This window comes from Myodes glareolus, chromosome 14, assembly GCF_982192425.1.
Source record: "Myodes glareolus chromosome 14, mMyoGla1.1, whole genome shotgun sequence".
Taxonomy (NCBI): Eukaryota; Metazoa; Chordata; class Mammalia; order Rodentia; family Cricetidae; genus Myodes; species Myodes glareolus.
The window spans coordinates 30914373-30937166 of record NC_142039.1 but is presented as its reverse complement, the minus strand read 5'-3'; the positions used below and the strand labels follow the sequence as shown (position 1 = coordinate 30937166).

Sequence of the window (22794 nt, the reverse complement as noted above, 5' to 3'; positions counted from 1 at the left end):
AGTAGTTAGGGACTTTAATTTAAACCCTTGTTCTGCAGACCACCAACCTTCTGCAGACACGCCCCTGCCTCCTCCTAATAAAGGCTCATTTACACCCCCCCCCCAAAAAAAAATTTAAGTGTATGGATACTTTGCCTGCATGAATACATATACATCACATGTTTGCCTGGTACGTGTGAAAGTAGCAGAGAGGGTTGAATCCCCTGGTACTGGAACTGTGTATGGTGTGAACTACCACATGGGTGCTGTGAACTGTACCCGGGTATTCTGAAAAGCTCTTCAATGCTGAACTATCTCTCCAGTCCCATCATAGAATACTCTGAGTTACTACTCCTTCATTTGGTACTTTTCAAATTGTGAGATAATGAAATAGAGTAAGCATATAATTATTACCCAGTGTATTAGAGCTGCACACATTTTTTTTCCACCTTCTCTTTGAAGATTTGCAACAGCTTGAGCAGCACCAAGAGAAAGGGACTAGCTAATTAGTTTATTGTTCTCATTCGTTCCTGTGTCAGTTCTATAAGCACGTCTTGAATAGCTACATTGCATCAGGTGCTGAGAAGATATGAGTAAGAAATAGTCCCTGAAATGCTCTGTAGGAAATTATAATTTAGAAGCATATTTTATAACAACTCCTGCTAGTTAACATTAAACTCGTCTCTCAAATGCTCAGTGTTAGACTTCTCCATTAATCCTTATCCCCCCCCCCTTTCCCCTCTGGAAGGTCTTTCCCATTTTAGAGTGAAGGTCTAGGAAAGAAAGAGAATGGAAACTTGCATTACCACTCGTTGTTCTCAGAGCAGGGAGAAGGCACTTAGGAGTTCATGTTATTCAGGATGGAAAGCTTCAGGCGTGGGGATGACAGATGCAATACCTATGTCCTGGTTTGCCTTAATTGTTAACGTCACACAGCCTGAGGCCTTTGTGAAGAGAAGCATCAGTGATGAATTGCTTAGATCTGATTGGCCTCAAAGTATGTCTGTGGAAGATTGTCTTGATTGTTAATTGATGCAGGAAAACCTTCCCACTCTAGGCAGCATCAGTCCAAAGCAGAAGGTCCTGGGCTGTATAACACAGCCCAGCTAAACATGAGCCTTTGAGTGGGTCAGAGAATAGCATCCCTCATGGTTTCTTCCTCAGCTTCCTGCCTGAGGTCTTGTCCTCACTTCTCTCATGACAAAGAATGACCTGAAAGTGTAAGATAAACAAATATTTCCCTCCCCTAAATCGCTCCTGGTTAGAATATTTTATCACAGCAACAGAAAGAAAACTAGAACATTACCCAATCAGATCCATGCAATTAAAACAACCAGCCGATGAAGAAGAAAATCAAATTATTGGTTTAGCCTTATCCTGTGTAGGTGTAAATAAACGGTTTAGTTGAGTTGTGTTAATTATTCTATAAGGATACTTATCACCTTAAAAATGCAAACCTATGGTAAGTCTTCAACAGCACACTATTTGTGACTCCTGTTTTCAAAAAATCCTTCAGTTTAAAATGAATGCTTTTTACCCAATTGGCGCCTGGTAGGCAATTAGCTACAAGTGGAAGAACATTAATTTAAACTTCAGGGGTTTCCTCTAGTTTCCCCATGTTTCCTCAGGCATCTAACTTCAAATAAATTGTGCATGTTCCAGGGGAGAAAAAGGGTATATTATTTTCAAAACACTTTAGGCATCATTAGAGATTTCATGTTTGGAGACAGGAAAATAACATTTTCTCTTTTTCAAATTTCAAATGTTAACCTAGTGAGCCAATATTGCTTCCATTCAAAATAAGGGACGTTAGTGGCCAAGATCTCTGAGATGTGCCACAGAGGATGGGAAGTTCCAAATGTCACTGGACGTTAATGGAGAGAGTAGGACTTTTAATTGCGATGACGTGGAGGCATCTGCTATCGCCAGAGGCAAGGAAAGAAAAAGTGAGGTGAGACTCCCTCTGGATTGAGGTTCATAAACTCTCAGGATCGTGTTGGAAAAGAGCTGAACAGGACTCGACTGTCTTCCTAAAGCAGTCTATCCTGAAAGAACCATCTAGCACCAAGGAAATATAGCCTAGCATATCTGGGGCAAACCATCATTTCTTGTCCTAGTATGTAATAAAACAAGAGAAAGGGAGAAAATGAGATGCTCTGTAATCTGGAATCATTCTTGAGGTCTGGAAAATGTTTACCTCCTCGCGTCAGGCACCTTCTCAATAGAGCCTGTGCTACTTCTGTTTCTCTCTCCCTTTCTCCCCCCAATTCCTCCCTCAGTTTCGTCCCTCCCTCCCTGCCCACTCATTATTGTGAGACAGAATCTCACATTGGAGCCTGAGGTGACCCGGAACTCACTATGTAGCTCAGGCTGGCCACAAATTCTCGGCTTTTCTCTTGTCTCAGTCTCATGAGGAGTGGCATCAGAGGCAGGACCCACCATGCTGCCTCCTGTTTCTCTTGCTTCATTGCCTGTCCTTTAGTACAGTTCGCTGTATTGGGATTCTTTTTTTTCACTAATACCTGGTGGAGTTCTTCCTAAAGTCCTTCTAGAATTTTATCAGTCAGGTAACAGAGCAAGTTGTAGATCATTTGTAATCTTCTAACTGTTGTTGAGAAGAGGACAGAATTTCTATGCTTGGTAAGAGAAAGCGATTTAAAATTCTAAAAAGGACTTTTTTCTGAAAAAGCAATTTTTAAAAATTTATTTATTTTACATTCCAGTTACAATTATTCTTCCTCCTCTCCTCCAAGTCTTTTCCCCCACCCCACCCCTGCTCCCACCCCCCCCATCCATGCCTCCTCTGTTTCTGTTTAGGAAAGGGCAGGATTTCCATGAATATCAACAAAGCATGACATATCAAGCTGCATTAAGACTAAACATCTCCCATGTATTAAGGCTAGGCATGGTGACACAGTATGAGGAGTAGGGTACCAAAAGCTAGTAAAAGAGTTGGAGACAGCTTCTGCTCCCACTGTTAGGAGTCCCACAAGAGGACCAAGCTTCACAACTGTAACATATATGCAGATATATGCATATATGTTATGCATATATGTAACATATATACATAGGTCAGTACCATGCAGGCACCCTGGTTGCTGGTTCAGTCCCTGTGAGCCTCTATGAGCCCAGGTTAGTTGATTCTGTGGGTTTTCTTATAGTGTCTTTGACCCTTCTGGCTCCTACAATCCTTTCTCCTCCTCATCTGCAGGATTCACTGAACTCTGCCTAGTGTTTGACTGTGGGTTTGACATCTGTTTCCATCAGTTGCTGGATGAGGCCTCTCTGATGATAATTGGACAAGACATCAGCATATGTGTAATCACACGTGTATTGCACATTGTTAGAATCATTACATTGACATTTTTGTCTTCCAGTTATGTTTGATTCTATCCTAGCTCTTTGGGTTATCCAGCCTGTGGGTCCTGTTTCTTCAGAGAGTGTCAGGGGTGGGCTTTCTCTCCTGGCAAGGGTTCTAGACTAGACCTGTCATTAGTTGTTCACTCCCTCAAACTCTAGGTCACCCTTACCATAGTATATCACATAGGCAGGACACACTGTAGGTCGAAGATTATGTGGCGTGGTTGGTGTCCCAATGCCTCCACTTGAAGTTTTCCCTGGTCACAGGAGATGGCCAGTTCAGGGTACATAGCCACTATTTGTAGGTATTTGTAGGAGTCTTAACTGGGCTCTTCCATGTAGATTCCTGGGACATCCCTTGCACCAGGCCTTTTCCTGACCCTCAAATGTCCCCCCGTTCCCAGTAGTATTTTTCAGTACTCTCCCTCTCTGTCCCCTACAACCTGATTACTCACGTTCCCATCTCCACCCACCTCTAGTCCACACATGAAATTGCTTCTATTTCCCCTTCCTAGGGAGATCTGGTAATTCCCCCATGAACCCTCCTTATTACCGAGTCTTTCTGGGTCTGTGGATTGTAGTATAATTATATTTTATTTTATAGCTAATAATCATATATGAGTGAGTGCATACCATGTTTGTCTTTCTCACTCTGTGTCACCTCACTCAGGATTTTTTTTTTTAGTTCCATCCATTGGCCTTCAAATTTTCTGCTGCCCTTATTTTTAACAGCCGAGTCACATTTTCTTTATCCATTCTTTGCTTGAGAGACATCTAAGTTTCTTTTCCGGTTTTTGGTTATTAAAAATAAAGCTGCTATGAACATAATTGAGTAAGTGTCCTTGTGGTATGACTGAGCATTCTTTGGGTATATGCCCAAGAGTAATATAACTGTGTCTTGAAATAAATTGATTCCCTCTTTTCTGAGAAACCACCATATTGATTTCCAAAGTAGCTGCACAAGTTTGCACTCCCACAAGCAATGGAGGAGTGTTCCCCTCGCTCCACGCCCTCTCTATCACAAGCTTTCATTTTTGTTTTTGATCTTAGACATTCTGACATGTATAAGATGAAATCTTGGAGTGATTTTGATTTGCATTTCCCTTAAGGTTAAGGTTAATGGTTAAGGATGATGAACATTCTTATGTGTTTCTCTATCTTTTGAGATTCTTCTGTTGAGAATTCTCAATTTAGGTCTCTATGCTATTTTTAAAATGGATTTTTTGTTTTTGTTTTTTTTTTTTTTTGATGTCTAGTTTCTTGAGTTCTTTATATAGTTTAGAAATCAGTCCTCTGTTGGATGTGGAGTTGGTGAAAATCTTTTCCCACTCTGTAGGATGCTATTTTGTCCTATTGACCTTGCCCTTTGCCTTACAGAAGCTTTTCAGTTTCATGAGGTCCCATAAATTAATTATGAATCATAATGTTTCTGCTACTGGTGTTCTGTTCAGGAAGTTGTCTCCTGTGTCAATGAGTTCAAGGCTATTCTCCACTTTCTCTTCTGTCATGTTCAATGTAACTGAACTTACATTGAGGCCTTTGATCACTTGGACTTCAGTTTTGTTCAGGGTGGTAGATTTGGATCTATTTGCATTCTTCTACATGCTGACATGCAGTTATGTCAGTACAATTTGTTGAAGGTGCTTTCTTTTCTCCGTTGAATAGGATTGGCTTCTTTGTCAAAAAAAAAAAAGTCCCCATAGGTGTGTGGATTCATTTTTGGGTCTTTGGTTTGATTCCATTTATCAAAGTGTCTGTTTTTATGTCAATACCATACTGTTTTTACTACTGTAGCTCTGTAATAGAGCTTGAGATCAGGGATGGTGATACCTCAGGCATTTCTTTTATTATACATAATTATTTTATATATCTTGGGTGTTTTTCTTTTTCCATATGAAGTTGTGAATTGTTTCTTCAAGGTCTTTCAAAGAAGAGCTAATACCAGTACTCTTCAAATTATTCCATAAAATAGAAACAGAAGGAACATATAAAATATCTTGATGTAACTCTAACCAAGCAAGTGGAAGAGCTTTTTAAAAAGAACTTTAAGTCTTTGAAGAAAGAAATTGGAGATCTCCCATGATCATGGATCAGTACAATTAATATAGTAAAAATAGCCATCTTACCAAAAGCAATCTACTTTTGCAGTTCCCATTAAAATTCCAACATAATTCTTTACAGACTTTGAAAGAATAATACTCAACTTCATATGGAAAAATAAAAACCCAAGATAAACCAAACAATCCTGCTTAATAAAAGAATTACTGGAGGTATCACCATTCCTGACTTCAACCTCTACCACAGAACTATAACAATAAAAACCATATGGTATTGGCATAAAAACAGACAGGTAGATCAATGAAACTGAATCAAAGACCCAGACATAAATCCACATACCTATGGACACTTGATTTTTGACAAAGTCAAAATTATACAATGGATAATGCAAATTTTGAAGAGATGCTATTCAAACTACATGCAAACAGTTCACAGTGCCACTAAGCATGACAGATCTCCTGATGTCAACACTGCTGCTGCCACTTAAATGGAAGTTATTCTGGTCACTGTCAATTTCCCCCATTTGACAAAACTCTCATACCTATGTAGACAGATTTGAAGTTATATGCTAGGAAACTTGATTTTTACTGCCATGGGGAGATGACTGATTCTTAGTGCTGATCCCAAGTGCTCCTATGGGGCTGGAAGATTTTTATTAATGCATATGGTATTCAAATGGAAATACTTGATACCACAAACCACATAGCTCCTTGTTTGCCAGCTGATTGAAAAGTGTCCTCAATTCATTGTCTAAGAACCCATCAGGATGTGATTTCAGATTTTCTCCCTAGATTCAACACATCCCTCTTTTCAACTTCTGTTGCTAGTGCACTTTCCATACAATAAAAGTATTATACACTAAAGATATTAGATATGACTGTCTACTCTGCATTGAGGATTTTATCTACTAACATAAATGTCTTCGAGTATCATTGTTCTTAGTGTTATTGTGACTGTCATTTATCAATAAAATTCTGAAAAGGCTGAATGTTAGCTCTCCATCCTTCAAAGATATGCCAGGACCTCAGTCATGGTATCTTCAGGAGACACATGTGGTCCCCTGTATCTAATGTCTGTAGAAGTGATCATTAACTTGTCTTATATTACTTACTGTTCTGTGAGCATTGGTCAGCCTTGTACAGAGTGCTTCCTGCTGTTTGTTCTAAGTGAGTAAATGCATTTTCCTATATTGTATTTTTTAAAAAGATTGTCTGGTTTTGTGCCACTCCTTATATATTTTTTGCTCTTAAACTCTAACACACATGGTGCTCTGTGAAGGAGCAGTTGGATGGACCTGATTTGATACCTTCCCTGTTCCCAGAGAGGGAGACATCATTGGTTGTTTAGTGGTTATGGAGTGAGGACAATAACCTCAAAATGTAAACAATGTATAAGTATCTTGATCAGAGGTAGGAGTGATACATAATGCAATATGAAAATATATCCTAAAAGTTGTATCAATATACAAAATGTTCTAAACAGAGATAGAACTATGTATATACACAATCTGAAAAAATAACTTTGCATAGGTATAAAAATATTGTAAACAGAAATAACAAATGTAATTTGAACTCGTACAAAAAACTATACCAATGTAAATTATCCATAAATAATAGCTCACAAGTATTCACTCTATTACCCACTATTATTATTCCCCCCTTTTATTAGACAAACATAGTTTTCACCCCAACCCTCTATCTAATACAAGCAATAATCAACAACCCCTAAATGGTGTTCCCAACCCAGAGGACAAATCTTTATGAGATAGGGATGTCGTCCTTCTAGAATTGCTTCCCACTGTCATGGGGGTGATGGTCTCTTAATGGGATCCTGCAAAAGTAAAGTGATGGTTAAGTTTCAAAATTACTATCTAAAGCATAGTTGCAAACAATTTCTGCTCAGTTGATAGGGTTTTTTTTTTTAAGTTCTTATTTGGATTTCTGGCCAGATGTCATGAGAAGATGCACCATTTCAGCAACAGGTATCCAAAGAACTGGTCTTATAGTAGCGCTATAAACAACGCAATGTCATCTCAACCAGGTGGAGTTGTTGCTGTGGTGCCCTCTCTCCTCCTAGAAACTTCAAAGATTACTTCAGGAAAAGTATCTGTAGAAAAATCTATTGTTCATTGTGGAAAACTTAAACAGCATTCATATAAACATACATTCAATGAAGAATACAATATTGACAAAATAGACATGGAGAAAGTAAAATTTTTCCTAAAGTCTTCCTTCTGTCCCATACTAGATGGCTCCCGATATGAGACAGAAACTCTGAATGTTCCTTTTAACAACATGCTTGGATTTAGAGAAGTACAGAGCCATTGTCCAACTCCAAAACCAGCTCTATATATTCATATATATATATATATATATATATATATATATATATATATATATATGTATTAATTACCTGACCTCATCACTTGTATTTCTTTTTCTAGATGATCCTTAGATGATCCTTAGTGGATTTCTTCTGTCAGCATTCAAAAAATCCAGGGTCTCTAGGATTTTTGAAGATGTATATTTTCCTGTAAAGATAAGAGCAGAATCCTGCCCCAACCCTATATGTTTTCCTTACCACCTGTATGGTTGTCACTGTTATAGGTAAGCTATCATTTTTCTTTTTCAAGAGGTTTCTTCTTTTCAAAGCAGATCTTTATTAATTAATGGTATCCATGGTTTTTCTTCTGTGGAAACAAGGGCAAAAACCCCTTCCCCAATGTAGCACTTCTCCTGGTTTCCATTGTGAGGTCAACACATCCTTGGAATATACTGGTTGATTCAATTCAGAAGTTTTTCCTATTACCCAGTGTCTCAATGCTGCTATTGTTCCTTTCTCATTAGCATTAAGAAAATTCAAGGTTAATAAAGCATTATGCAATCTATTTCTGGGGGTATTTTCCATTCCTTTCTGTTTGTTCAGCATATCCTTTATAGTAAGATTTGACCTTTCTATAACTGCCTGACCTGTAGGATTATTTGGTATACCTGTAATGTACTTTATATTATAATAAGCAAAAAACCATTTCATTTTCTTAGATACATATGCCAGATCATTGTCTGTCTTTATTTGTGCAGGAATGCCCATGATGGCCATAACTTCTAATAAATGTGTGATTACTGAATCAGCCTTTTCCGAGCTCAAGGCAGTTGCCCATTGAAAACCTGAGTATGTGTCTATGGTGTGGTGCACATATTTTAACTTACCAGATTCTGCAAGGTGGAACACATTCATCTGCCAGATTTCATTCTTTTGAATACCCCTTATGGTTACTTCCTGCAGGCAACGATGTTTGGTTATAGAAAGAACAAGTAGGACACCTCTTTATAATCTCCTTATCTTGTTGCCATGTAAAAGGAAACTCTTTCTTCAAACCTTTTCTATTGACATGATGTTTTTTATGAAATTCAGAGGCCTGCAACACACTTTCAACCAATAATTGATCAATTTCTGCATTACCTTGTGCTAGAGGACCTGGCAGATATGTATGGGATCAGATGTATGTTATGTATGTAGGACAAAGCGTATTCCTGATTATGTCTTATACCTGGATAGCTAATGAAGTCAATTCTGTATCATCTGGTATGAATTCAACAGTTTCAATATACAAGACAACTCTTTCTGCATATTATGAATCAGTAACTATATTGAGAGATTCTTTAAAATCCCTTAGTACCACAAGAATAGTATATAATTCTACCTTCTGGATAGAATTATAAGGGCTTTGTTCCACCTTATTCTTCTGATTTGTAACCTGCCCTCCCTGATTTATTTGCATCAGTATAAAATGTACAAACTCCAGTTATTGGTGCACCATGTACACAATTCAGGGAAGAATCCAAGAAGTTCTCTTTATAATGTTGGGTCTATCACTTTTGGGATAATTGCTATTAATGTCTCCCAAAAACTTAGCATGAGCCCTTTGTCAGGGTTCATTGTCTTCCCATAACTTTTTTTATTTCATTAGCAGTAAAAGGCACTATAATCTCTGCTGGATCTATACCTGCTAATTGATAAAGTCTCAATTTACCTTTTGTAATTAATTCAGAGATGTTTTCCCCATGAGGTTTTAGTTTTTTACTTGGCTTATGTGGTAAAAAGATCCATTCTAAGATAATATTGTCCCTCTGCATTAAATTTTCTGTAGGAGAGATTCTGGAAGGCAATGTAACTAGAATACAATTCCACCTATATTGGCAGTTTGTCAGTCCCTTTTTTTCGGGGTTCCTGCTTCATGAAAGAGTCTGCTAGACATTCTGCAGGACACATTAAAAAAGTGACTGACAAACTGTCAATATAGGTGAAACCGTCTTTGCAATTTCCTGCTTCATGGAAAAGTCTGCTGGATACTATGGGCCTGTAGGCTGAAGATGGATGCCCTAATGGTACAGAAGAACTTTAGGGAACTTTGGGTGACTGTCCAGGCAGCAAGATGTCTCTGTCAATTCTAGAGTTTTGGGCTTTGCTTATAATAAACTTATTGTTTATTTAGGTAATATTATACCCTTCTGGAGTCTTTGGTGGAGTTGAAGAATAGACAGATAGTTATAGTATTTCTTAGATATGATATAAAAGATAAAGTAGATATAAATATTATAACTGTAATTCTTTCTTGATATCTGTTTTATTATATGTAATTTTTCTATATTAAAGTTAAAACCTTCCTTTTTATTTAAACAAAAAAGGGGAAATGGTGTGGGAGGTCTTTCTGTCTATATGTTGATTTTATTGGTTAATGAATAAAGAACTGCTTTGAGCCTATGGCAAGGGCAGAACAGAACTAGCCAGAAAGTTAGGCTGTATGCTGGGAGAATGAGGGTGGATTCAGGAGAAGCCATGGAGCCACTGGAGACAGATGCTGGGAACTTTACCTGGTATGCCACAGCCATGGGTGATACACCATTATAATTAAAATCGCTTAAATTAATAAAAATGGCTTAAGTTAATATGTAAGAATTAGCCAATAAGAAGCTAGAGCTAATGGGCCAAGCAGTGATTTAATTAATACAGCTTCTGTGTGATTATTTTGGATTTAAGTTAGCCGGGCAGCCAGGGACCAACAAGAGGTTCTCTCCTCCTACAGTGGAGGCCCTTCTGCATGGCTGGGGGCTGAGTGCTCTGTAGCTGGTATGGCCCCAAATGTAGTCAAGTGGGTGCTTCCCATTAGAATTTGAACATTCATCCTCTTGCTCCACTCTCATTTGAAAGCTTCTCTAGTTGCCCTACTTGACTAAACAGTCTATGGACAGGGGTGGTATTTTGCTCACATTTATAATTTCTTATGGTACATTGTAGTGACTTGAAGGCACCTACTCGAAACATTGGCTTTAACGCTGTGCTCTAACCAGGTAGGGAACTTTGACTTGAGTTTAACAATTTTGGGCAAGTGTATAAATGACTTTTCTCTTTACTGTAACAAAGCACTGACAGAAGAACTTGAAGAAAAGAAGGATTTATTTCGGTTGACCCCTTCAGTCCTTTGAACTGGGGAGGCATGATGGACTTCCTAACAGCTAGTGTCTATGGTAGGACTTTCTTGTATCATGGTGGGTCAGGAAGGCCCCATGGCCTGATCTTCATGGCCCATATCTTTCAGGTAGGCATAAGGTTTCTAAAGGTTTTACCAACTGCTGAACTACACCACTAACTGGAAACAGGTATTCAAAGAGATGAGCCTATAGGAACACTTCATATTTAAAACATAACAGTATTAAAATGGTTCAGGATAGATGCATCCCATAAGACTAAAATTGTTGATGTAAAAGGCAAATATACATCAGATTAGGTTGACCAGAGAGCCTCAGAATCATTCCGGGCCCCATCCTATGCTGGGATTACTGGCTCACACCACCACACGGGGCTTGTCACATGAAGAAGGCGATTAAATGCGAGTCCGCATGCTTGTGTAGCAAGCATTTTTACCAACAAAATAGGTACTTTAAAATCCATTATACTGTATTATTGTCCACTTACATAGCAGAATAATTTTACTGTAATCTCACAAACCTAAATAGTCTCTAGAATGTTCTAGGGAATGTGGTTTGAGCATTATGATATTACCACAAAGTTTACCTATGCAAATTCAGGTGATATAGCTTGATCACTTTATATGCCCTCAGTGCCAGCAAGAAACGTTATAAGGCTTCTCGGGCACATATACCATGTCACTTCTCTGTCTGTCCTTTTCTTTGGACCTGTTGGTATGGTCTCTTCTATATACATATATTTTGTGCTGAGTTTACTAACTGAATCAATGAATTGCTGGCCTGGTGTCATCTCTATTGAATGCTATTGGAAGCTACTGAGAAATGTCTCTCTTGTTCCTTCCTCTATGTGCTTATCTCCTTAACGAGTTATAGCCTGCCACTTCTCTATCATCTTTAATACTTTCCCGTCTTGTCTGTACTGGCTGACATTGTTCTCTTCGGAAATTGAAGTCCATTGTTCCTACTACCTCCAACACCTCTGTTAGAGCTGACAAGTAACTTCTGTTAGCAAACACATAAAGCATTTACAAAGAGTCAACAGTGACCATGAGTGAGACCAAAGGAAAGACCCTGGGTTAACATACCCTTCTCCCTCCCACCTGAGTCACCATGAGCTATGCTGTGACCTCTGCTAAGTCACATAGCCTGAGAAGAACTCAGAGTCCTTCTCTAGATAATGGAGATGATGACCCTTGTGAGCGACAAAATGTTTTATGGGGGTGTTTTTAAATACTATAAAGGCTTTATCAAGAAAAATGTTTAGTTAAATATTGAGCAAGTAAAATAATCTTGCTGCAACTAACAACCACAGTACTAAAGGGAAGAATTTTTAGAATGTAAATGAAATTTTAAAATATTCAAAAATAGGAGATATATGCATATATATATATGAATATATGAATGAAGTATAATGGGGTAATGAAAAATATGCTATGAAAGGAACAATGGCTGTTTGTAAATATTTAATGAGTCTTTGAATTAAGACAGAATGTCATAGGCTTATGTGTATGGTGTTCATTGATGTGAATGTGTATTAGTTACTTTTTTCATTACTGTGGCAAAATCCCTGAAAAGCAAGTAAAGGAAGGAAGGGTTCATTTTGGTTCATAGGTTGAATGTCTAGTCCATCTTGGTGCAGGAGCATAGACATCTGGACACATTACTTCTGCGGTCAGGAAGCAGAGAGATAAATGTTGGTGCTCAACCCTCTTGCTCAGTCCCAGATTCTAGCCTATAGATTTGGGGTGGATTTTTGTACCCCAGTTAACCCACTCTAGAATCTCCAGAGGTTTGCTTTCATGGTGATTTTGAGGCCAGGAATTAGACCCTACCAGGCAGTCAGGATGTGGTTCTGAGCCAAAGGCTTCTGTTTGCTTACTACAGCGGAACACATCCTGGTTCCTTCAAAAGCTACAGAGGTACTAACACTACTCTGATTTAAAGCCCACAATCACTTTGCTTATGGTCCCTCCACCCTTTTCAAAGTCCCCCTTTAAATGTGCAAGTAAGCCAGGCAACAGCAATCCACTTCTGGGACCTGTTCTTTTAGGCTGGAGCTCTGGTGACCATCAGGACTTTGTGCCATTCTCAGCATCACTCTGCCCTGCCCCCGATGCTTACCAAACTTCTTTCTTTGCACTCACCTGTTGTCTGTAGATTTAATCACATGGGATGTGATTAAAAGTCATGAAATAGGAAACCAGTGTTGATCTCTGGTGTTGGGACCTTCTGGAACCCTCACATTAAAACGGATCCTCCAAGGTCTTCTGAACACATTGTCTCACTTCAAGGAAAAGCTGGGCTTGAATTCTAAATCACAGTAAGTGGACGAGCGAGGCGAGCATCAGAACAGAGCAGTGGGCTGCTGCTCTCTCATTTCGGGGGAGAAAGTGCAGTTGATGATGGAGAAAGAGAAAGCGAGTAAGCATAGATTTGGAAAGATGGTAGGAGGCTAGTGTCCTCCCTTCCTGTGAGTCTCCATACTCTCAGTCCCTCCAAACTTTCCTTAAGGAACTGGATTTGAGCACCTCCAACAAGCGTGTGTGGCACTAGAATGGTGGGATTGTTGAGAGCTGCCGTGGCCCCTCCCAGTCAGCCCTATGGGATGCCAGGACTCATAGAGACAGTGGCGGTCAGTTCACATCAGTTCAAGCAGGGCAAGAAACTCAAATGGTTATCTTGCCACCCACCCTGGCCCCATGCGTTTAGCATTATAGTTACAGTTTTCTCCCCGCCCCACTTCTCTTGATTCATGTCTTGCCAGTACCCTAACGCTGGCACATTTTTGAAATTCAACTGCTAACAGAAATTACATGTAACACGCACAAATCAGTCATCTTTAACCCTGACTTTTTTTTTTTTCCTTACCAATTTAAATTGGCTTCCGGGAATCTTAAGCTACGTTTACCATTTACCATTATTAAATACAACCCAATAATGATTCTGCTGGCATGCTGGCTGTTTCAGAAACATTGTTTTCATTTTATGCAGAATTATAGACACCCTGCTCACTATATATTTAGGCCAAGCAGGCTCATTTTAATAGGTGGCCATTAGCTTTACCTTCAGGGAAGATTTATTTTTTATTTACACTTGCTGCTATGAGAAAAATGAGCTGCACTGGTTAAGGGTGATTGATGATGGCGTTTCCAGGGCACAGGGATCCCCAGCTGAATAATCTGAGATCTGCACGGGAATTCAATGTTTCCTCAAGGTTGTTTGCAGATGAAACAGGGAACCAGGTTCCTGCCCTTTGCCATGTCCTGGGGTTACTGTTCTGCTCTCTCTGGTAGCAGGTGTTCCTCTTGTCATCAAAGCTCTGTTTATTGCCTTTGCTTTCATCATATTACAGAGCAGGGAGAGGGTTGGGGATGAGTCTCCGATGCAAGGAATTATCTGCTCACTCTGTAGTTTTTGCACTGAGTTTCATGGTGTCTGGAATGTGGAGCCCAACCCATCTTCCCTGCTCTCCAGTTATTCCTGTTAACATCTCTGAGGAGTATATTTTTGAGTTGTGAATGACCCTAGTTCATAGTCTTGTTTCATATACATACATACATACATATGTGTGTGTGTGTGTGTGCCTAAATTAGTGAGGAAGCAAATAGAGGCATGGAGAGGAGACATATTGGAACACATGCAGGGGGGACATGTTTGGGAGAGAGCTGAGTAGGACAGCACTGGAAATGCCAAAGTGGTATCAACAGAGAGTCCTGGGAGGGGCCTGCAGACACAGAGAGCAGAGGCATCTGGAGTCAGACTCTTACATGAGCTGGGATAGAACTAGAGCCATCTATGAAGGAGACAACTGTCCCACGCCCCGTCTCACCAGCAAGAACCACGCGGGACACAGGATCCTTCTGCAGAAAAGCTTTAATGCCCCTTGGGAGCTAGAGCATAAGCCACATGGCAGAGACCCTGGACGAGGGGGGCCCAGCCCTTATAAAGGAAACAGTCCCTGCTTCGGACGTGTCACCCTTTGATTGGCCCGCTGCTCATAATCCTAGGTGATGCCTCGGGAGTAGGCAGGGACAGCAGTGGGAGGTTACCGAGCACATGTGCGCTCACCTGGCGGTGAAACCGGATGTCCGCGCCATCTTGTAATGGAGAATGTGGCTGCGGCCCTCTACAGACAACTACATTCCCAGACAGACATTTGGAAATGAGGGCAGATGCTGGGTTCATCCCACAGAGCCAGGGCAGAATGTGCCTCCAGAAACAGATCTGTGATACACAGCTCACACCTAGAGGGAAATAAGTAGGGGATGGTGAGCTAAGATGCCAAGACACAGATGCATTTGGGATGCCCATCCCAACGGGAACAATGAGAAATTGATGGTTCTGAAGATCAAAGAACAAACTGTGGCAGAGGAGCAGGCTAAGACCTGGAGAAGGGAATTTGCAGCTTCATGTTCAGGTCTGCCCAGTCTTCTGGTGTTGTACAAGATATCATGGTCTACACAATGTGGAGGGTCACATTCATAGCTGTCTTGTGATGTGTGCAGCCTGTGGACATGCCTTTGCAAACAGGCATATGTGGTCAGGGATGACCTGAGCTACCAGTTAACGACTGGCTCAACTTTGCCCATGGACTCACCTGATCCCCTTGAATACTTTAACTTTTGGAGAATGAGACTATATCTTCTCCCTTTCCGAGCTATTTTTCTTGGGGACCATGCTTAGCACAAGGGAAGATTTAGGGAATTTAATTCAATTGTTTAAATAAAGCACTGAGTCAAGAGCTTGTAGAAGCAAAGACCCCAATGAGTTAATTTCTCAGTGTGTTATGCAGTTTTCTGCTGCTGTGGCCAAAAGAAAAAAAAGACAATCAACTTAGAAGAAAGGTGTTCCAGTTCACCTGTGTGGTGGGGCCTGGGATGGTGTAGAGCATCTTATTAAGGGAACATGGTAGAACAGAGCTAATTAGTCAAATAGCTGGAAAGCAGTGGTGGGTGGAGGCGGGCACACTGGAGAGCAAGAAAAAGAGGGGTTCTGTGGATAGTGATCTGCTTCTTCCGCTTAGGTCCTGCCTTCTAATAGATCATTCAGCTATGAACTCATGCCTGAGGTTAATCTCATAAAAAATTTAGAAACCTCAAGATCTAGTCACCTCTCAACACTGCTGACTAGGGACCAAGCCTTCAACCATAAGTCTTTAGGGGACATTTTATATCGAACCCTAACTACCATTGTCAAGGTTGACTTGGGGCTGGTCATGTGTGAAACTTCTCTGAGGCAATATCCCCAGTTAACTTTTAGATCTGGCCTAGATTCTAGGCCCTAGAACTTGGGGATGTGACTATACTTAGAGCTATGTGGCCAATTACCAGTGAGGTTTTGGAGTTTAGCAGTAGAAATATGATCAATAATTACAATTGTACGTATTTTGTAATCACTGGGGGTTAAACTCAAGATCTTCTTTATATAAACCCTATCTTTTGATAGTTAATTTCCCACCCCCAATTTCCATTCTTTTATCTCAGAAGATAAACAAATCAGAGAATATGACTGCACAGGGTACCAAGCCATCCTAAAACTGGGTGGTTTAAAAGAAGAAGCATTAAGTACAGAACAAACTAATGATAAATGTTGAATATTAACAGAAAATCACTGAACAACTGGGAGTTGTTGGTGCTTGCTTTTAATCCCAGCACTCAGGAGGCAGAGGCAGGCAGTTCTCTGAATTTGAGGCCAACCTGGTCTATAGAGCTAGCTCCAACCAGGGCTGTTATACAGAGAAACCCTGTCTTGAAAAACCAAAAAGAAAAAAAAAGAAGGAAAAGAAAAAGCACTGAGAAATGATATTTTTCCCCCAAAGTTCAAGGTGTGTGTGTGTGTGTGTGTGTGTGTGTCTGTAAGCACACATTGGATTTTTTCCTTGTTTCATTTTTTTATGTCCATCCTAATGAGGATGCACTTATTATAATTGTGTGATTATAAAAAAACCCTGTCAGATAAAACACAACTCACTTAAACATCTATATTCTTCTTAATTCTTACCTTTTGCTGGCAGCTGGAGTCAGAGATTAGTCATTGCCCAGATATAAGTGAGAAGTTGATTTTTCTTTGCTTTCTTAATGTATATTCATAATGTGAAACCATGGACCTCATTATAATATTTTTGCACTTCAATGCCATAGTTTGGCTGTACTCGACATTTTGGCTACCGTCAAGCAAGCATACTAAAGTCCTGCTTCCTCTGTGTCCTCCCCACTTTTTCCTGTTGTTTTCCTTCTTTTAAATTATCTTCTTCTTTCTGTCATGTCCTAGGCATGATGTGGCTCTGACTCTCACAAACTCAAAAAAGCAGCACTTGCTGGTGCAAGGCATGTACATAAATCCAGTCAGACCGGGGAGACACTCAAGCTTCAGCAAGGAAGCTGTTGGGTTATACATGCTCCGGTGAGAAGCTTCACACTCATGCCCACTGGTTTAACCCAATGAGTCACAAAGCAGACACTAAAGTGAAACAAAAAGGCGTAAAAGTCTCACCTAAGACTTGGTGGGAGGAGAGGTGGGGGCTTGGTGTAGGGGTGAGAAGAGCACAAGAGAAACAGAGGGGTGAGTGTGATCAGATTCACTATATACATACATACATATACATATATATATATATATATACACACAGACATATATATATGCATAAAGCTGTCAATTGATGTTTAAAGCTCAATGATGAAATAAATGCCCCATGGAAAAGACTTTATATTCTGTATACAAATCTGGCTTGTTTAACTTAATGCAATCATCTCCAGCTTCACCAATTTTCCTAAAAATGAGATAATTTTCTTTTTTTTTTCTTTTTGGTATTTTGAGAAAGGGTTTCTCTGTAGCTTTGGTGCATGTCCTGGAACTGGCTCTTGTAGAGCAGGCTGGCCTCAAATTCACGAAGCTCCTCCTGCCTCTGCTTCCCGAGTGCTGGGATTAAAGGCATGTGCCACCACCGCCCAGCTGGGATAATTTTCTTTATGACCAAATAGAACTCCTTGTGCATATTACTGAATTTTATCTATTTGTTCGTCTGATGGGCAGGTAAAGCTCAATCTTTTGTGGTAACTCATTTCAATATTGATACCCGTTGATTGATCCTGAATTTTTCTCCCTCTGAAAAACCTTATATTTTTTTAGAAAATGGAAAAGTCTATATCAAAGTAAATAACTGTAGTCTGTCTAAATCCATTCCTAGCTGTACTGGCTGGTTCACTTAAAGCCAAACACTGATCTCATTGAAGTCGGAGATGGGAGACCCTCTAGAATTTTTTTATCCTGCCTACTAGCAATAGTGGTTCCTTCTTTGGTCCTAGGTCAGGCTTCCGAGAGCTTCTTTATCCATTCATGTGTAAACATCCCTTGGCCTTTGTCTGTATAAAAGTCACTGAGATGTAACTCACCTTGGAGCTTTCACAATGCGAGAGGAAATAAAGAAACCCAGTTAGCCACAGTTAGTCTCACAGAACATATGCAGAGAGGGATGGGGACAAGGGTAGGGCAGATGGCCTGTCAGAGGATATGGATGACAAGCTATAAAAATCACACAGCATATTTTTTAATGACAGGACTAATTCCTTGATTAGATCTATAACCTTTAGTTTTAGCAGCTGTGAACATCGCTCTGGGGCTGCCAGGCAATTGTGGCTGCAACTGAGAAGGCCTGCTTGTCTGACTTTCTCTCTCTTGATGGACACACGGGGTTCTTTTAAGCAACCTCAAGCTCCTGGGAACCAGTGTTCTTTTCACCTTTGGAACTGAGCACTTCCTCAAGACTTCTCAGTTATCAGACAAAACCTGGCTAGGCCTGATCCAGGCTGCATCTGCACTGGAATACACCCTCGTCCGGAAATAACTCTGAAGTGACTGAGAGACTGGCATGCTGGGGACACTGACATGGTACACAAAGTCCTCAGACAATGCATGCATGTAGTGACAGACAAGGAAAAGCTCCAGGAAAACATATAAAACTAAGAAAACCATAAAGAATTCTCTTCTGAGAGAGCTCACCACGTCTAGCCTTCTGAGAGACACATGTGAATTGCGTATTTGTGGAAAATGTTATCTTTTGGTGTACAAAATTTATGTAGAAAGACAGATGACATGGCCTACTTTTCTATAAAGGATTTTTTAGAAAGATTTATTTGCTCATGTGTCCACATGAAAGGTTGAGTTTGTGTGTGCATATGTGTACAAACAAACACAACAGAAGATGTTGGATCCCTTGGAACTGGACTTATAGTCAGTTTCTGGATGCCTGGCTTGTTATCTGAGTGTTGGAATCTAAACTCTTATCCTCATGATTGCTCTCAACCACGGAGCCATCTCTCTACCCCCAGAAATTATTTATTTATGTTTTTATTGTGTCTATACTTTTTGTTTGTTTATGTTTGAATTTCTAGACAAGCATGCTAGAAAGTAAATACAGATCAGAAATAGATAGCTTGGAAAGGTGGCCATTTAGTGTAGTGAGGAGCTGCGGGCAGGCCTGCTTTTCGCCTCACCCGGCTCCTGCACGGCTAGCTTAGCCCCGGAAATAACAACACACAAATTGTATTCATTTAAGCACTGCCTGGCCCATTATCTCTAGAGAGTTAGTTACTGGCTAACTCTCACATCTTGATTAACCCATTTCTAACCATCTGTGTAGCATCACGAGGTTGTGGCTTACCGGGAGAGATTTAGCATGTCTGACCTGGTGGCTGGCTCCATGGCGTCTGCCTCATAGCCCTCTTCCCAGCATTCTGTTCTGTTTACTCCGCCTACCTAATTTTCTGTCCTATCAAGGGGCCAAGGCAGTCTCTTTATTGACCAATGAAAATAACACAATAGACAGATAACCCTCCTCCATCAATTTAGTATCCTAATGTTTTCATGGGTAGTTAAGACCACTTTGGATGTAATATCAAGTGTAAAGTTTGATGAAGATGAAGCTGACAAGACTGTGTAGCAATTAAGAGCACTTACTACTTTTTTAGAGGACTTGAGTTTGGCTCCCAGCACAAAAGTTGGGTGATTTAAAACTATCTGTAACTCCAGCTCCAGAGGTTCTGGCCTCTGAGAACACTCATGTGCACATATCCACCTCCTCCCACATAATTAAAAGAACAATAAAAATTAGCCTTTAAAAATGTTTGAAGGGGTGAACTTCTTTACTTTAACCATCTGCAGATACTTTGTATCTGTGTATTTGTGTGATGAATTGAAAATTGCAGTTAGCAATGAGATAGACTAGACTCAAACTACATGAAGTGAAAGGTCTGAATACCTCCAGAATATTCTGTCGCCCTTTCTTGCTTCTATTTCTCCATGTTTGCTTAATTCTTGACCATAAAGATTCACTTCTTGTGGATGGTAGGGGATGTGGCCACAATCTGATGCACATAGCTCTTAGTTCCCATTTCAAGAGGAGATGGTCCATGCTTTATAGTACTGAGGAAAGGCTACAATGATCCCCTTAGACAAGCAGTCCAATATTAGACCAGTCAACAGTGTTGAAAAAACTGAGGTACTTAAGAGGCTCTGTTTGGGTCATACCTCTACTCTGGAACCAACAGCTGTGGCCAGGGAACCAGACTTAGAACCTCTGATGGACACAGTGAGGGGGATTCTTCTCGCAGGAAGAAACAGATCTAGACTGAGATAACATCATATTGCCACTCCAGGACAATTGATCTTGCAAGTCACTGAAAGATAGGTGCCAACAGGAACACCTGACAGGCACAACCCACTTTCCCTAAGCCCACTCCTTAAACTTCAGGAACAAATTTATTCTGATGAGATAATTTTGTTGTTCCAGAATTCTCTTTAAGGGTTTGAGCCACTCTTTCCAGTTCTTGGTATTGAGGAGCAGCAACAGAGAGATGTAAGTAATTAACAGCTTCTGCAAGAGCTCCAATCCCTTCCCTTTTTCTACCCAAATCTTCCTGGGGACAAATTTATATGGAAAAACTCATAGGAAACAGATAATAGATAACGCATTAAAAATTCTTTTAAGGATTTCTATTGCTGTGAGAAGATACCATGATTATGGCAACTCTTATAATGGAAAACATTTAATGGGGGGGTTACAATTTCAAAGGTTTAACCCAATATCTTCATGGTGGGACACGGCAGTGTACAGGCAGACGTGGTGCTAGAGAAGGAGCTAAGAGTTCTACATCTTGATCTGCAGGCAGTAGGAAGTGAACTGGGACATTGGGTGTGGTTTGAGTATAGGAGACCTCAAAGTCCATCCCCACAGTGATACCCTTCCTCCAGCAAGGCCATAACTATTGAAACAAAGCCACACCTCCTAACTGTGGCCCTATGAATTTATGGGGCTAATTATATTCAAACTACCACAATATCCAACTAATCAGGTTGGAGACAAGACAGGAAGAGATGTCAAGAAACAGAAATTCGGGTATAACTGAGTTTACCTGCCAACCTACAGCAAGGTTGACTGCTAAGCATGATCACTTAGTGAACTTAGGAATTCATGTGTCCCCAGAATGCATATCTGTGTCCCTCCTTTCCAAGGGCAGATAATATCTCTACAGGGGAGAATTATAACAAACAGCACCTTAATTGAACCATCAAAGTTCCATCGCCAGTAATGGGCAACTCTGAACGTGTGTACCGTCCCATGTTTCACACAGAGAGACACAGTATCCCCTTTGCAATGTCCTTGTCACTCAAAATGTTCAACCTGGCTCTATTCATGATAATAAAATCGTACAGACCTCCATCATGGGATGTTTTTGTTAATAAAATGTCAGTCCCTGGAAAAAACACTATGAAGGCAAGTGGACTATCTTAAAGAGCTGGGGCTGCAAATCACACCATGGGCTGTGCTGGTTACTTATCTATTGCTGTGGCAAAACCACCATGACCTAGGCAACTTGTAGAAGAAGGAACGTTTATTTGGGCTTACAGTTCTAGAGGGTTCAAGTCCATCGTCATTGTGGAGGACAGGCATGGTGGCAGGCAGGCGTGGCGGCAGGCAGGCGTGGCGGCAGGCAGGCGTGGCGGCAGGCAGGCGTGGCGGCAGGCAGGCGTGGCGGCAGGCAGGCGTGGCGGCTTGAGCACTCATCTGAGCTCACATCTTTAAACCTGGAGCAGGAATCAGAGAACAAACTGAGGACGGTGAGGCTTTTAAAGTTCAGAGAACACCCCGGTGATGTCCCTCCTTCAGCAATGTCAGACGTTTCGAGACTTCCCAGACAGTGCCACCAACTAGGTGACCAAATATTGAAATGCCCAAGAATGTTAGGGACATTTATCTTACAAGCAACCACTGAGGCCATCATTTGTTCTAGCATTAGAAGGTCTCCCAGCATTAAGACTATTTGACGGCCAATAAGGGACTTATTAAAAAGATTGTGTACTTGATATAACTGTTTAATAAATTTTGAATTTCTAGAGAATATTAGTAGTTTTGATATAAAAAATATCTTCAAAGAATGAATGTTCAGGTATTTAGATGTGTTTTCATATATGTAGTGGATTTGTAGGTAATTCAGCCGAGATTAATGTATGTTATGTATATATCTTAAACAGAGAGAAGAAACGTGAAAGAGAGAAAGTGTACATATTAGTCAGCTTTCCATTACTGTGAACAGCACCAGAGACAGGTAAGTTCTAAAGGGAAAAGTTTGCTTTGACTCACAGTTGTAGAAGTTTTTGCCAGTGGTTGAACCAATGGCTTTCGTACTTGTAGTGGCTGAGCCCTTCACAGCAGGAGTGCTTCCCACACAGAAACTGCTCACCTCATAGTCAGAAGTCACAAAGGAAGAAGTCAACAAAGTCTCACTGTCGCCCTAGGGACGGAGCTTCAGTGACTTGGAGCCTCCCCTAGGTTTCTTCTTAGGAGCTCAACAACTTCTAATCGCATCATCTAGGGAAACAGTCTTACAAGGCTGTATGGTTTGGTTTGGTA

At 40.4% G+C, this 22794-nt stretch overlaps 1 long non-coding RNA gene across 1 annotated transcript; it reads right to left on the bottom strand.

Annotated features, from left to right (window-relative positions):
* Positions 1–14741: 14741 nt before the first annotated feature.
* Positions 14742–21896, bottom strand: LOC146891974 (uncharacterized). Its single transcript, XR_015004956.2, has 2 exons — positions 21790–21896; positions 14742–15130 (listed from the first exon to the last, which is right to left on the bottom strand). It is a non-coding gene; the product is annotated as an uncharacterized LOC146891974 (long non-coding RNA).
* Between the last annotated feature and the right edge of the window lie 898 nt (positions 21897–22794).